General features: G+C 45.9%; 1 protein-coding gene across 2 annotated transcripts in view; it reads right to left on the reverse strand.

The window, feature by feature from the left end:
- The window catches only part of LOC115195876 (zinc finger protein 438), a 101,170-nt gene extending 97,165 nt beyond the window's left edge, over nt 1-4,005 (reverse strand). For both annotated transcript variants that reach the window (XM_029756203.1, XM_029756204.1), the window contains exon 1: nt 3,696-4,005. The gene's annotated coding sequence lies outside the window, so the exon portion shown is untranslated. The remainder of the gene's footprint in view (nt 1-3,695) is intronic.
- Nucleotides 4,006-16,347: the final 12,342 nt, after the last annotated feature.

Below are 16,347 nucleotides of genomic sequence, written 5' to 3' on the forward strand. Positions count from 1 at the left end.
GTTCAAGTCTGTGCTAGCAAAACAGTTCTGTAGCGTAGCATCCGCGTCATCGGACCACTTCTGTATTGAGAGAGTCACTTGTACTTCCTGAATTAGTTTTTGCTTGAAAGCAGGAATCAGGAGGATAAAATGGTCAGATTTGCCAAATGGAGGGTGAGGGAGAGCTTTGTATGCGTCCCTGTGTGTGGAGTAAAGGTGGTCTAGAGTTTTTTCCTCTGGTTGCATATGTGACATGCTGGTAGAAATTAGGTTAAACAGATTTAAGTTTGTCTGCATTAAAGTCCCCAGTCACTCGGAGCGCCGCTTCTGGATGAGCATTTTCTTGTTTGCTTATGGCCTTATACAGCTCTTTGCGTGCGGTCTTAGTGCCAGCATCGGTTTGTGGTGGTAAATAGATGGCTACTAATAATATAGATGAAAACTCTCTTGGTAGATAGTGTGGTCTACAGCTTATCATCAGGTATTCTACCTCAGGTGAGCAATACCTTGACACTTCTTTAATATCAGACATTGCGCACCAGCAGTTATTGACAAAAACACACACCCCCGCCCCTCGTCTTACCAGACGTAGCTGCTCTGTCCTGCCGATGCACGGAGAAGCCAACCAGCTCTATATTATCCGCGTCGTCATTCAGCCACGTCTCGGTGAAACATAAGATATTACCGTTTCTTAATGTCCCGTTGGTAGGATAGTCTTAATCGTAGATCGTCCAGTTTGTTTTCCAATGATTGCACATTGACCAATAATACGGAGGGTAGTGGTGGTTTACCTAGTCATCGGCAAATTCTTACAAGGCATCCCACCCTCCTCCCCCTTTTTATTTTCTTCACGCGGATGACGGGGATTTGGGCCTTGTCTCGACAAAGCAGTATATCCTTCGCGTTGGACTCGCGTCGGAATCGTTGTCCAGTTTGAGTTGTTCTGATGTCCAGAAGCTCTTTTCGGTCATAAGAGACAGTAGCAGCAATATTATGTACAAAATGGAGTTACAAACAATGCGAAAAAACAAACAAAGTAGCACAGTTGATTAGGAGCCCGTAAAACGGCAGCGATCCCCTCCGGCGCAATTACCTTCCATCTTCTAAATTAAGTTCCAGACTAAATTAAATGCATCCTCTGTGTGTTGGAGTGTTTTGATCACCCTTTTTGGGAACCCTTTTATTTGAATAAATATGCCAGCCTTGCCTGGTTTAAGACGTGCCTCTGTGTATTGAACCTCTCATTGTTCCTCATCATTGCCATCCAACCAACCACGCCTAGTGATTCATTACATAGGCGATCACATTTGAGCAAAATGGTAATACTGGATTTTTCAATGTGTAAATTTAGCTAAGAATCATACTGGGGCATAACCATTTTGACAGCAAGATTACACCATCAATGACCATATAATTGAGAATGCATTACACACAAAATACAGAATGTACTGTGTATGTGTATATTTTGGCATGTAGTCTCACCTTGAATAGCAGCTCTCAGTTCATACCATGAAATGATACTCTTCCTGTACAACCTAACTATTCTCCAGAACTAACTATTCTCCAGACTTGGCATGCGTCTAACATACTTTCTTGTTCTTTCATTTAAAATGTACTGACCTCATTTAAGATGAGTAGAGTTGCGCTCTAGTTCAGGGTTGTACTCATTAGTCCAAACACTTGCAAAATGTTTTGTTTTGTAACTAAAATGAGAGTTTCCTTTCTTTCTTGATATTTGGGATGTGATATAGTTGAGTCAAACAGCAGAGTTGAGCACTAGTTCAATTTCAGTAAAGCAATCTCTCTCCATTCTCTCTTACATCATACGAGCGATATTGACTTGGTTATGATTGACCGGAAATGTTAAATAAACAGCCATTCCTCCTTAACTCTCTCTCCCCATTTCCCCCTCAGGCCACATGTGAAACCACACTGTAGCCCCCAACTTAACAAAGTAAACGCCCCACATCTTTCAAACAGTGTGTTTACACTAGATCAGAGTTCCACATTTCCACTGGATAACACTGTATCTGACCTTCTTACTAAAAACTGAGGGAATTTATTTTCAGTGTTACAGGAAAGAAATGCATTAAGCATAATTAAGAATACTTTATCATTAGCAACACATGCATGCTATGTGTTTGCCTGGCTACCCAAACACTATGCCACGCCCACAGATGTTAGTTTCTTCTCCGTAATGAGTCTGGATCTGATTTACAACCCTGACTACATCCCATTATAGACTGTCTGATTAGTCGCAGAAACCAATGGGTTGGGCCAGAGCCAGAACACACGTGGGTAAAGCGGCGTTTAAAAATGTGTCATTGGCTTTGATATTCTGATTGGATACTCTCTAACCAATCACTTTGTTTTGTACAACACCCCTCATTTTGATGTCACCACAAACGACTTCAATTATGGCAGTCTCAGACTGAAGTATGCTAGCTAGTGAATGATAGTGCAGCAGAAGAATTCAGTTTGAGTTGTCAGGCAAGCTATTTGTAGGATTGTGGCCCATTTGATAGAGGTAGAAGTAGGTATATTTGTCCACATGCTGCTTGAGGGAAAGCAAAACAAACGCCATAGATTTGGTAAGGAAATCACCCTGGAACACAACACAAACATGTAAGGAGACATTTTCATCACTCTGTCCAGGGCTAAGATTTGAGATGTCTTTCCCATTAGTGGAAAGTTCCCCCCTGCCATCATAAATCCACCTCAGTGAATCACACCATAGCCCTCCTCTCTTGGTGTGTCCTCAGAAACACTGACAGTGCAGTGCATATTCAGTGTTGCTCCAGATATTTAGGCCTACTGCCATTCATCTGACTGCATGCTATTCTTTTCCTTTGTCATCATGAGATAGGACATGCAATGTTTTAAGGGGGGGGCATGTTTAACAATAACATGTATCATAATAAGTTAACATTGCGCTAACAAATGGCAGTACCTTCAAAGTACTTCAGAGAAGTAACCTCTTCCCCAAGCTAATTGCACATGAGTGGAAGTAATATAATCCCGTGAGAAAAGCCTTGCTACAGGTGAGCTTCCAATTCTCTTCTACAAAACAACTTAGTGAACGTTTCTGTGTTTTCTTTTACTAGAAATAATTCAATCGAGCCTATTAAACTATTGCACAGGGTATTTGTCTATATAGGCCAGGCAGCCATCAGTGCAAATAAGCATTTCGCTACACTCGCAATAACATCTGCTAACCATATGTATGTGACCAATACAATTTGATATTTATGGCACCTGTAGCACTATAAATGAAGCGCGGCGTCATTTATAGGGCTATGGCACCTGCACAGGTAAATGTAGTATCAGTATACAGTGCATAAAACGACCAAGTTACATGATTGGTATCATATAGATTTTCCAATTGCAACTACGAATGGCATAAAGCTAATCTGTTTTCTTTTTTTGTCTGATCCTGAAAGTGCCATGGACGACTGACCTATATGACGTATGCTGATATGACTGTAAATACACGGCTGTCGTGTTTGCAAAGCAGTTGAAAGCACACATTCGCAGATATTTCGCACACCTAAATAAACCGATAGTACACTGGTTATTTATGATATACAATGTTATGGAAAGGCCTAAGCCTGCTATCGTTACATTCCTATTGGCTGAAATTACCTCCGTAATACAATACAGCAAGCCCATTGGGTTAGGCTTTGACGAAATTGTCGAGGTATTTTAAGACATCTCACCTGTATCCCCAGTTATTTTGGAGGCTTCTTCGTTAATTTGTAAATTGCGACATATTCAATTCTTGCAGAACGGCCGATCTTCCTAACTGTTTCTCGACAGACATTTTGAGCAGTACCTCGAGCCAGGGACGGCAGGTGAGAGAGTAGTAAGTAGCCCGTCTTTCAATCCAAATTGTAGTCAAATGTCTGTTGTTAATAGTGAGAAAACTAGAAACTGTAAATATAGTATGCTTTGATTACGATATTTTTAATGCATTTGATAAAGAATGTAATGTGTCGCAATCGCATAGTTTCCTGAAACCCTCTTTTCGAGTGGAATGGTATGGCTCGTAGAATGTAGCCAATGAGCGGCGCTGAAATGTAAACCTCCAATGTTGTCAAGAGGAAAGGGGTTGTCCTTTGCCTGACGCTTGGACGTACAGTGGAGGGGACAGAGGGGAATGATGAGAATGAATACATGTTTCAGAGGACAGCTCTGCAATGTTCTATGCTGCCTGTCAAGATCTGTACACACAATATAATAGCCTATGCCAGCCTTGGTTACAATATATGTGGATTTTACAGAGGCATAGGCCTAGGTTGAGGTTTATTAGAACATCTTGGTAAATACTGCAGAAACATCCATAAGTGACTGTAGTTGGACCCCAAACAGTTTGGGTGTCATTATTTTTCATAAAAAGAAACACTACAGTAGGTTGCATGAAATAATGAGAAGCCTTGTTTTTCTGTTGTGTTAGTAAAATATAGTAGTTGTGGTAGTACTAGCAGTAGTAGGAGTAGGCTATTCTGATGACAGTTCCATGATAAACAGTTCCATGTTGCTTCTGTAACATGTATGTCTATTCAGTTCCACAAACACATACACACACACACAAACCAACAGCCCACACATTCGTTCACAGCTTCTGGGTCCCTGGCAGCAGCCTGAGGGTGTAGAACAGTATGTTGCTGACTTCCTGAATGTATTCAGGCGTAATGTTTTTATTTTTGCTGCGATCAGAGTCACTTCAGGCTACACATGTCCTGTTCAGTTAACCACTGTCACAGGCTTTAGTGAATGGTCCCTGGCAGGTGGTGTTGCTCACTGCTGTGGCTGTGTAGTGAGGCAGAGAGAGATAGAGGGGTCTTTCACAGTCTGAGAGAGAGAGACATGCTGGGGCTGCCCTGCTGCTGAGGAATCCCCTTCACACAGGCATACATGCACGCTGGCACATGCACACACGTACAGAGGCACACACACGCATTCTCTCTCAGTCTCGCATACAAAATAAGGTGTACAGATGTTATTATTGAAAACACATATTACAGGCTAAAGCATAGTTTGCTTCCTATAGGATGTTTTTAGTGTTGGTGAAATACAGTTACAGGTAGTGTATAATGAATGATGTGGTTGTTATCTTTCATGCTGACAGCGATCCAGAGGCAGCTTATCAATATTTCACATCTCCCAAAGCAGCAAGTGAAAAACATAGGTGACTACCTTCTAATGACTTACCGAGGCAGCATTCATTTTTCCCTCAGACAGATTATTGACGTTGAATAGATTACGACTCCCAGAGATCCTATGAAATTATTAATATGTTTAAATATGAAATTCTATGTTACTATATGTTACTAGTCACCTATTTTGAGCAGAGCCATGCATAGAGTTCCTGTGCCTATGCACAATAGACTTGGGGAAAGTAGGTGGCACTTCACAACTTTTTGTGATCAATACCTAAATCTTTGCTTCATCACTAAATGCTGTGGCAGTCATGACAATATTGATTGGTTCACAGAAGCCCTTTCAGGTGTTTGGCTGGAAATCACAGTGGCTTACATGGATGGATAGGGTGAAGGAGGAGTGAGAGACAGAGACAGGAGGTTTGCTCATTTAGTCAGGCAATCCTTACCCATTACGAGTCACATACAGTGGGGCAAAAAAGTATTTAGTCAGCCACCAATTGTGCAAGTTCTCCCACTTAAAAAGATGAGAGAGGCCTGTAATTTTCATCATAGGTACACGTCAACTATGACAGACAAAATGAGAAAAAAAATCCAGAAAATCACATTGTAGGATTTTTAATGAATTTATTTGCCAATTATGGTGGAAAATAAGTATTTGGTCACCTACAAACAAGCAAGATTTCTGGCTCTCACAGACCTGTAACTTCTTCTTTAAGAGGCTCCTCTGTCCTCCACTCGTTACCTGTATTAATGGCACCTGTTTGAACTTGTTATCAGTATAAAAGACACCTGTCCACAACCTCAAACAGTCACACTCCAAACTCCACTATGGCCAAGACCAAAGAGCTGTCAAAGGACACCAGAAACAAAATTGTAGACCTGCACCAGGCTGGGAAGACTGAATCTGCAATAGGTAAGCAGCTTGGTTTGAAGAAATCAACTGTGGGAGCAATTATTAGGAAATGGAAGACATACAAGACCACTGATAATCTCCCTCGATCTGGGGCTCCACGCAAGATCTCACCCCGTGGGGTCAAAATGATCACAAGAACGGTGAGCAAAAATCCCAGAAGCACACGGGGGGACCTAGTGAATGACCTGCAGAGAGCTGGGACCAAAGTAACAAAGCCTACCATCAGTAACACACTACGCCGCCAGGGACTCAAATCCTGCAGTGCCAGACGTGTCCCCCTGCTTAAGCCAGTACATGTCCAGGCCCGTCTGAAGTTTGCTAGAGAGCATTTGGATGATCCAGAAGAGGATTGGGGGAATGTCATATGGTCAGATGAAACCAAAATATAACTTTTTGGTAAAAACTCAACTCGTCGTGTTTGGAGGACAAAGAATGCTGAGTTGCATCCAAAGAACACCATACCTACTGTGAAGCATGGGGGTGGAAACATCATGCTTTGGGGCTGTTTTTCTGCAAAGGGACCAGGACGACTGATCCGTGTAAAGGAAAGAATGAATGGGGCCATGTATCGTGAGATTTTGAGTGAAAACCTCCTTCCATCAGCAAGGGCATTGAAGATGAAACGTGGCTGGGTCTTTCAGCATGACAATGATCCCAAACACACCGCCTGGGCAACGAAGGAGTGGCTTCGTAAGAAGCATTTCAAGGTCCTGGAGTGGCCTAGCCAGTCTCCAGATCTCAACCTCATAGAAAATCTTTGGCGGGAGTTGAAAGTCCGTGTTGCCCAGCGACAGCCCCAAACCATCACTGTTCTAGAGGAGATCTGCATGGAGGAATGGGCCAAAATACCAGCAACAGTGTGTGAAAACCTTGTGAAGACTTACAGAAAACGTTTGACCTGTGTCATTGCCAACAAAGGGTATATAACAAAGTATTGAGATAAACTTTTGTTATTGACCAAATACTTATTTTCCACCATAATTTGCAAATAAATTCATTAAAAATCCTACAATGTGATTTTCTGGATTTTTTTTCTCATTTTGTCTGTCATAGTTGACGTGTACCTATGATGAAAATTACAGGCCTCTCTCATCTTTTTAAGTGGGAGAACTTGCACAATTGGTGGCTGACTAAATACTTTTTTGCCCCACTGTACATATATTCAGACCCCTTGACTTTTTCCACATTTTGTTACGTTACAGCCTTATTAAAAAATCCTCAGCAACCTACACACAATACCCCATAATGACAAACCCGAAAACAGGTTTTTAGAAATTTTTGCACATTTATTACAACGAAAAAACAGATACCTTATTTACATAAGTATTCAGACCCTTTGACTCAAAATTGAGCTCAGGTGCATCCTGTTTCCATTGATCATCCTTGTTTGATGTTTCTACAACTTGATTGGAGTCCACTTGTGGTAAATTCAATTGATTGGACATTATTTGGAAAGGCACACGCTTGTCTATATAAGGTCCCACAGTTGACAGTGCATGTCAGAGCAAAAACCAAACCATGAGGTCGAAGGAATTGTCCGTAGAGGCACAGATCTGGGGAAGGATATCAAAACATTCCTGCAGCATTGAAGGTCCCCAAGAACACAGTGGCCTCCATCATTCTTAAATGGAAGAAGTTTGGAACCACCAAGACTTCCTAGAGCTTGCCGCCAGGCCAAACTGAGGAATCGAGGGAGAAGGGCCTTGGTCAGGGAGGTGACCAAGAACCCGAAGGTCACTCTAACAGTGCTCTAGAGTTCCTCTGTGGAGATGGAAGAACCTTCCAGAAGGACAACCATCTCTGCAGCACTCTGCCAATGAGGCCTTTATTGTAGAGTGGACAGTAAAATGCACGACAGCCCACTTGGAGTTTACCAAAAGGCACCTAAAGACTCTCAGACCATGAGAAACAAGATTCTCTCATCTGATGAAACCAAGATTGAACTCTTTGGCCTGAATGCCAAGCATCACGTCTGGAGGAAACCTGGCACCATCCCTACAGTGAAGCATAGTGATGGCAGCATCATGCCGTGGGGATGTTTTTCAGCAGCAGGGACTTGGAGACTAGTCAGGATCGAGGCAAAGATGGACAGAGCAAAGTACAGAGAGATCCTTAATGAAAACCTGCTCCAGAGCACTCAGGACCTCAGACTGGGGTGAAGGTTCCCCTACCAACAGGACAACAACCCTAAGCACACAGCCTAGACAAGTGGCTTCGGTACAAGTCTCTGAATGTCCTTGAGTGGCCCAGCCAGAGTCCAGACTTGAACCCGATCTAACATCTCTGGAGAGACCTGAAAATAGCTGTGCAACAACACTTCCCATCCAACCTGACAGAGCTTGAGAGGATCTGCAGAGAAGAATGGGAGAAACTCCCCAAATACAGGTGTGCAAAGCTTGTAGTGTCAAATCCAAGAAGACTCGAGGCTGTAATCGCTGCCAAAGGTGCTTCAACAAAGTACTGAGTAAAGGGTCTGAATACTTATAAAAATATGTTTGCTAAAATGTCTTAACCTGTTTTTGCTTTGTCATTATGGGGTATTGTGTGTAGATTGATGAGGAAAAATAACAATTTAATCAATTATAATATAAAGCTGTAATGTAACAAAATGTGGAAAAAGTCAAGGGGTATGAATACTTTTCGAAGGCACTGTACATGTCTAGCTGAGTGATAGGGCACCATCTGGCAGTGTACCGCTTTCTTCTCTTTATCTTACCAATACTCTTTCTCTCTCCAATCTGGAGTGTTTCTCACCCCAACGGCACCCCTGCTACTTATGCTGAATGCAGTTGCTGGCACCATCCCTTTTTGTTGCTCCCAGCCTATAGACAGAAACTAAAACAGGAAGCTCAGGTCTGTTCAATGCTGGTCCGAACAATCGGATTCCACGCTTCAAGATTGCTTCGATCACGTGGACTGGGATATGTTCCGCATAGCGTCGGACAATAACATTGATGAATACGCTGATTCAGTGAGCGAGTTTATTAGCAAGTGCATCGGTGATGTTGTACCCACAGCGTCTATTAAAACATTCCCCAACCACAAACCGTGGATTGATAGCAGCATTTGCGCAAAAATGAAAGCGCGAACCACTGCTTTTAATCAGGGCAAGGTGATCGGAAACATGACCGAATACAAACAGTGTAGCTATTCCCTCCGCAAGGCAATCAAACAAGCTAAGCGTCTGTCACGATTGTCGTCTTCGTCTTCCGACGATATAACGAAATCGTCATCGGAAAATGTGGACCAATACGCAGCAGGTTCGTGAATGCTCATCTTGATTTTTATTCACTACAAAAATGAACATACAAAAATAACAAAATACGAAAACGAACAACTAACAGTCTGTCAAAGCATAGTGCTTTACACAGAACAATCACCCACAAACACAAACACAAACACACCCTCATTTATGAGACTCTCAATCAAAGGCAGATAGAAAACACCTGCCTTCAACTGAGAGTCCCAACACCAATTCACCAGACATAGAAACAGACATACTAGACTCCACATAGAACTACCTAGACATAAACCAAAACCCGGACATACTAAATCAAACACCCTTTACACAAACACACCACCCCGAACCACATAAAACAAATACCCTCTGTCACGCCCTGACCAAACTACAAAACAATTAACCTTATATACTGGCCAGGACGTGACAGTACCCCCCCCTTAAAGGTGCTACCCCAGAAGCACCTTAACACAAAAAAAATTACCCCCAAACAATACCCAAAAGAAAATTCCCCCTTACTAAAGGGAGGGAAGGGAGGGTGGCTGCCGTCAACGACGGCACTGTGCTACACCCCCCCCTCCCCAACCCACCTATCTTGGAGGCGGCTCAGGTTCTGGCCGTTCCAGGCAGTCTGGGTAGTCTGGAGGTTCGGGGCAGTCTGGGCAGTCTATCAGCTCTGGGCGGTCAGGGCAGTCTGTCAGCTCCGGCAGGTCAGGGCAGTCTGTCAGCTCCGGCAGGTCAGGGCAGTCTGTCAGCTCCGGCAGGTCAGGGCAGTCTGTCAGCTCCGGCAGGTCAGGGCAGTCTGTCAGCTCCGGCAGGTCAGGGCAGTCTGTCAGCTCCGGCAGGTCAGGGCAGTCTGTCAGCTCCGGCAGGTCAGGGCAGACTGGCCACTCCGGCAGTTCAGGGCAGACTGGCCACTCCGGCAGTTCAGGGCAGACTGGCCACTCCGGCAGGTCAGGGCAGTCTGGCCACTCCGGCAGGTCAGGGCAGTCTGGCCACTCCGGCAGTTCAGGGCAGTCTGGCCACTCCGGCAGTTCAGGGCAGTCTGGCCACTCCGGCAGTTCAGGGCAGACTGGCCACTCCGGCAGTTCAGGGCAGACTGGCCACTCCGGCAGTTCAGGGCAGACTGGCCACTCCGGCAGTTCAGGGCAGACTGGCCACTCCGGCAGTTCAGGGCAGACTGGCCACTCCGGCAGTTCAGGGCAGACTGGCCACTCCGGCAGTTCAGGGCAGACTGGCCACTCCGGCAGTTCAGGGCAGACTGGCCACTCCGGCAGTTCAGGGCAGACTGGCCACTCCGGCAGTTCAGGGCAGACTGGCCACTCCGGCAGTTCAGGGCAGTCTGGCCACTCCGGCAGTTCAGGGCAGTCTGGCCACTCCGGCAGTTCAGGGCAGTCTGGCCACTCCGGCAGTTCAGCGCAGTCTGGCCACTCCGGCAGTTCAGCGCAGTCTGGCCACTCCGGCAGTTCAGCGCAGTCTGGCCACTCCGGCAGTTCAGCGCAGTCTGGCCACTCCGGCAGTTCAGCGCAGTCTGGCCACTCCGGCAGTTCAGCGCAGTCTGGCCACTCCGGCAGTTCAGCGCAGTCTGGCCACTCCGGCAGTTCAGCGCAGTCTGACCACTCCGGCAGTTCAGCGCAGTCTGACCACTCCGGCGACTGTTGACTGACGGGCAGCTCCGACGACTGTTGACTGACGGGCAGCTCCGACGACTGTTGACTGACGGGCAGCTCCGACGACTGTTGACTGGCGGGCAGCTCCGACGACTGTTGACTGGCGGGCAGCTCCGACGACTGTTGACTGGCGAGGCTGGGTTTACGCACTTGCCGTTTAGTGCGGGGAGCGGGAACAGGACGAGTCGGACTGGGTGGACGCACTTCCGGGTCCGCACGAGAGACAGGAGCTGGAAACCCAGGGCTATGGAGGCGCACAGCCGGTCTAGATCTTACCTCCTGCACAACCCGCCTTGGCTCGATGGAACTAGTAGCCCTGCACGAGCGGAGTGCTCGTACAGGGCAGACTGGGCTGTGCAGGGGCTTGATGGTAGCCGTGCGTAGAGCGGGAGTTGGGTAGCCTGGTCCTCGGAGGCGTACCGGCGACCAGATGCGCTGCGCAGGCATCCTCCTACCAGGCTGGATGCCCGCTCTAGCACGGCACCTGCGAGGGGCTGGAATAACTCGCACCGGACTGTGCGTGCGTATGGGTGAGATATTGCGCTTCTCAGCGAAACATGGCGCTCCCCACCTCATACGCTCCTCCATATAACCACGGGTAGCTGGCCTCCGGCTCTTCCTAGGCCTAGCCAAACTACCCGTGTGCCCCCCCCCAAAATTTTCTTGGGGGTGCCTCTCGTGCTTCAACGCCAGTCTTGTCCCTCGGAAACGTTCCCGGTCCATACCCGCCTTACTCCTTTCCTCTCTCTCGCGTACCACCTGTTTCCAAGGAAGGCGATCTTTCCCTGCTTGGATTTCCTCCCAAGTGTAGGAGCCTTCTCCCTCCAAGATCTCCTCCCAAGTCCATCTCTCTCGTTTGTCCTCTTCGAAAACCGTCTGCTCCTTCCTCTGCTGCTTGGTCCTTGAGAGGTGGGTGATTCTGCCACGATTGTCGTCTTCGTCTTCCGACGATATAACGAAATCGTCATCGGAAAATGTGGACCAATACGCAGCAGGTTCGTGAATGCTCATCTTGATTTTTATTCACTACAAAAATGAACATACAAAAATAACAAAATACGAAAACGAACAACTAACAGTCTGTCAAAGCATAGTGCTTTACACAGAACAATCACCCACAAACACAAACACACCCTCATTTATGAGACTCTCAATCAAAGGCAGATAGAAAACACCTGCCTTCAACTGAGAGTCCCAACACCAATTCACCAGACATAGAAACAGACATACTAGACTCCACATAGAACTACCTAGACATAAACCAAAACCCGGACATACTAAATCAAACACCCTTTACACAAACACACCACCCCGAACCACATAAAACAAATACCCTCTGTCACGCCCTGACCAAACTACAAAACAATTAACCTTATATACTGGCCAGGACGTGACAGCGTCAGTATAGAGACAAATTAGAGTCGCAATTCAATGGCTCAGACACGAGAGGTATGTGGCAGGGTCTACAGTCAATCACGGACTACAAAAGGAAAACCAGCCCCGTCACGGACCACGATGTCTTGCTCCCAGACAAACTAAACAACTTGTTTGCTCGCTTTGAGGACAACACAGTGCCACTGACACGGCCCGCTACCAAAACCTGCGGGCTCTCCTTCACTGCAGCCAACGTGAGTAAAACATTTAAACGTGTTAACCCTCGCAAGGCTGCCGGCCCAGACGGCATCCCCAGCCGCGTCCTCAGAGCATACGCAGACCAGCTGGCTGGTGTGTTTACGGACATATTCAATCAATCCTTATCCCAGTCCCATTGTTCCTGTTCCCAAGAAAGCGAAGGTAACTGAGCTAAATGACTATTGCCCCATAGCACTCACTTCCGTCATCATTTTTAAAAAATGTATTTATTTCACTTTTATTTAACCAGGTAGGCAAGTTGAGAACAAGTTCTCATTTACAACTGCAACCTGGCCAAGATAAAGCAAAGCAGTTCGACACATACAACAACACAAAGTTACACATGGAGTAAAACAAACATACATTCAATAATACAGTACAAAAATAAGTCTATATACAATGTGAGCAAATGAGGTGAGATAAGGGAGGTAAAGGCAAAAATGACCATGGTGGCAAAGTAAATACAATATAGCAAGTAAAACACTGGAATGGTAGATTTGTAGTGGAAGAAAGTGTAAAGTAGAAATAGAAATAATGGGGTGCAAAGGAGCTAAATAAATAAATACAGTAGGGGAAGAGGTAGTTGTTTGGGCTAAATTATAGATGGGCTATGTACAGGTGCAGTGATCTGTGAGCTCCTCTGACAGCTGGTGCTTAAAGCTAGTGAGGGAGATAAGTGTTTCCAGTTTCAGAGATTTTTGTAGTTCGTTCCAGTCATTGGCAGCAGAGAACTGGAAGGAGAGACGGCCAAAGGAGGAATTGGCTTTGGGGGTGACCAGAGAGATATGAAGTGCTTTGAGAGACTAGTCAAGGACCATATCACCGCCAGCCTACCTGACACCCTAGACCCACTCCAATTTGCTTACCGCCCCAATAGGTCCAAAGACGACGCTATCGCAATCACACTGCCCTAACCCATCTGGACAAGAGGAATACCTATGTAAGAATGCTGTTCATCGACTACAGCTCAGCATTTAACACCATAATACCCTCCAAACTCGTCATTAAGCTTGAGACCCTGGGTCTCGACCCCGCCCTGTGCAACTGGGTCCTGGACTTCCTGATGTGCCGCCCCCCAGGTGGTGAGGGTAGGTAACAACATCTCCACCCTGCTGATCCTCAACACTGGGGCCCCACAAGGGTGCGTTCTCAGCCCTCTCCTGTACTCCCTGTTCCCCCATGACTGCGTGGCCATGCACGCTTCTAACGCAATCATCAAGTTTGCAGACGACACTACAGTGGTAGGCTTGATTACCAACAACGACGAGACGGCCTACAGGGAGGAGGTGAGGGCCCTCGGAGTGTGGTGTCAGGAAAATAACCTCACACTCAATATCAACAAAACAAAGGAGATGATTGTGGACTTCAGCAAACAGAAGAGGGAGCAGCCCCCTATCCACATCGACGGGACAGTAGTGGAGAAGGTGGAAAGTTTTAAGTTCCTCGGCGTACACATCATGGACAAACTGAAATGGTCCACCCACACAGACAGCGTGGTGAAGAAGGCGCAGCAGTGCCTCTTCAACCTCAGAAGGCTGAAGAAATTCAGCTTGTCACCAAAAACACTCACAAACTTTTACAGATGCACAATCGAGAGCATCCTGTCGGGCTGTATCACCGCCTGGTACGGCAACTGCTCCGCCCACAACCGTAATGCTCTCCAGAGGGTAGTGAGGTCTGCACAACGCATCACCGGGGGCAAACTACCTGCCCTCCAGGACACCTACACCACCCGATGTTACAGGAAGGCCAAAAAGATCATCAAAGACAACCCGAGCCACTCGAGCCACTGCCTGTTCACCCCGCTATCATCCAGAAGGCGAGGTCAGAACAGGTGCATCAAAGCGGGGACCGAGAGACTGAAAAACAGCTTCTATCTCAAGGCCATCAGACTGTTAAACAGCATCACTAACATTGAGTGGCTGCTGCCAACATACTGACTCATCTCTAGCCACTAATAATGAAAAAGTGATGTAATAAATGTATCACTAGCCACTTTAAAGAATGCCACTTTAAATAATATTTACATGCCCTACATTACTCATCTCTGTCACGGGCTGGCTCAAGAAAGCAGGAGAGGCAGAGTCAGGCGCAGGAGACAGAGATTCTTGACCACACTTCTTTATTCCAAAAAAATAGATGTGGTCGCCAAAAAATAGGGACGCAGCCCTTAAATACTTCTGCGGTGGTGAACACAACGAAACCAACCACAGGCAGAGGAAAACCAGCACACGTTCCTCAAGCACACAAAACGGACAAGAAACAAAATCACACACAAACAAAGACATCATACGCTAAACTAAATAACCCCCCCTACTAATGACTAACCCAAAACAGGTGCGTGCCTACCTAGACCTAACCAACAGAAAGTGAAACAAAAAAGGATCGATGGCAGCTAGTAGGCCGGCGACGACGACCGCCGAGCTCCGCCCGGCCGAGGAGGGGCGCCACCATCCGTCGGTGTCGTGACAATCTCATATGTATATACTGTACTCTATACCATCTACTGCATCTTGCCTATGCCGTTCGGCCTTCGCTCATTCATATATTTTTATGTACATATTCTTAATCATTCCTTTACACTTGTGTGTGTATAAGGTAGTTGTTGTGAAATTGTTAGATTACTTGTTAGATATTACTGTGTAACAACCTGGGCTCGAACCAGGGACCCTTGCACACATCAACAACTGACACCCACGAAGCATCGTTACCCATCGCGCCACAAAAGCCGCGGCCCTTGCAAGGGGAACAACCACTTCAGGTCTCAGAGCGAGTGACGTCACTGTTTGAAACGCTATTAGCGCGCACCACCGCTAACTAACTAGCCATTACAACTGCATGGTCGGAACTAGAAGCACAAGCATTTCGCTAAACTCGCATTAACATCTGCTAACCATGTGTATGTGACAAATACAATTTCATTTGATTTGTATATATGCAATGAACCATTCATATAATTTAATTTGACCCAAAACCAAAACAAGGAGTTACTTTTCATAGCAATTTCTTTGCAGCTTTATGCAGGTAGAGGATGATCTTGCAAAGATTCCCATGCCAATTCTCTCTTACCACAAATACAAATAATTTAGGCTCCAGTACCATGCTCATTATGTCAGTGTAGTGAGGGGGTTTTGATGTTTGGAGATGAAATGCTTTGAGATTAAATATGCATTTTTTAGATTTGGTTAATTATGTATGTATGTGTCCACTGTCAAGTTGAAACTCATGCTCCTGTGATGGTGTTATTTCAAGCGCACCTTTATGCCAATGGTGCGGAATACATTTCCCCCTTATTATAGGGATTTCTTAGGTAAACTCGTATGCAACCTTATGGAAATGAGGAGAGTGTATAACACACCTCATTGGTGTGTTTCAAACATATTCTATCTATGGACAGTTTTGTCCCATCCAAGCCATGCTGTTAAGGTGGTTTGAGCATTAGATATTTTCTATGGGGCCGTGTTCAATAACAGATCTAGAGGCACTGAAGGAAACAGCATAGAAATACTCACCCACAGCCCATTGACTCGAATGGGGATGTCCACTCTAGAAATTATATTTCTATGGGCGAGAGGCTCAAACATCTGGGACCTGGAGGGATGAACAACATTTTATTTTGTCCCCCCCCGCGCGCCTCTTCCTGTCCCTCTCTCTCTGCACCTCTATTTCTCCTCCCAGCGATTAAGGCAAGGCAAGGCAGTATGCCCTCCCTCGATCGTACTCTCTAGAGCTGTAAAACATTAAAATGAAACA

The sequence above is a fragment of the Salmo trutta genome, chromosome 6 (genome assembly GCF_901001165.1).
Source record: "Salmo trutta chromosome 6, fSalTru1.1, whole genome shotgun sequence".
In the NCBI taxonomy this organism is placed as follows: domain Eukaryota; kingdom Metazoa; phylum Chordata; class Actinopteri; order Salmoniformes; family Salmonidae; genus Salmo; species Salmo trutta.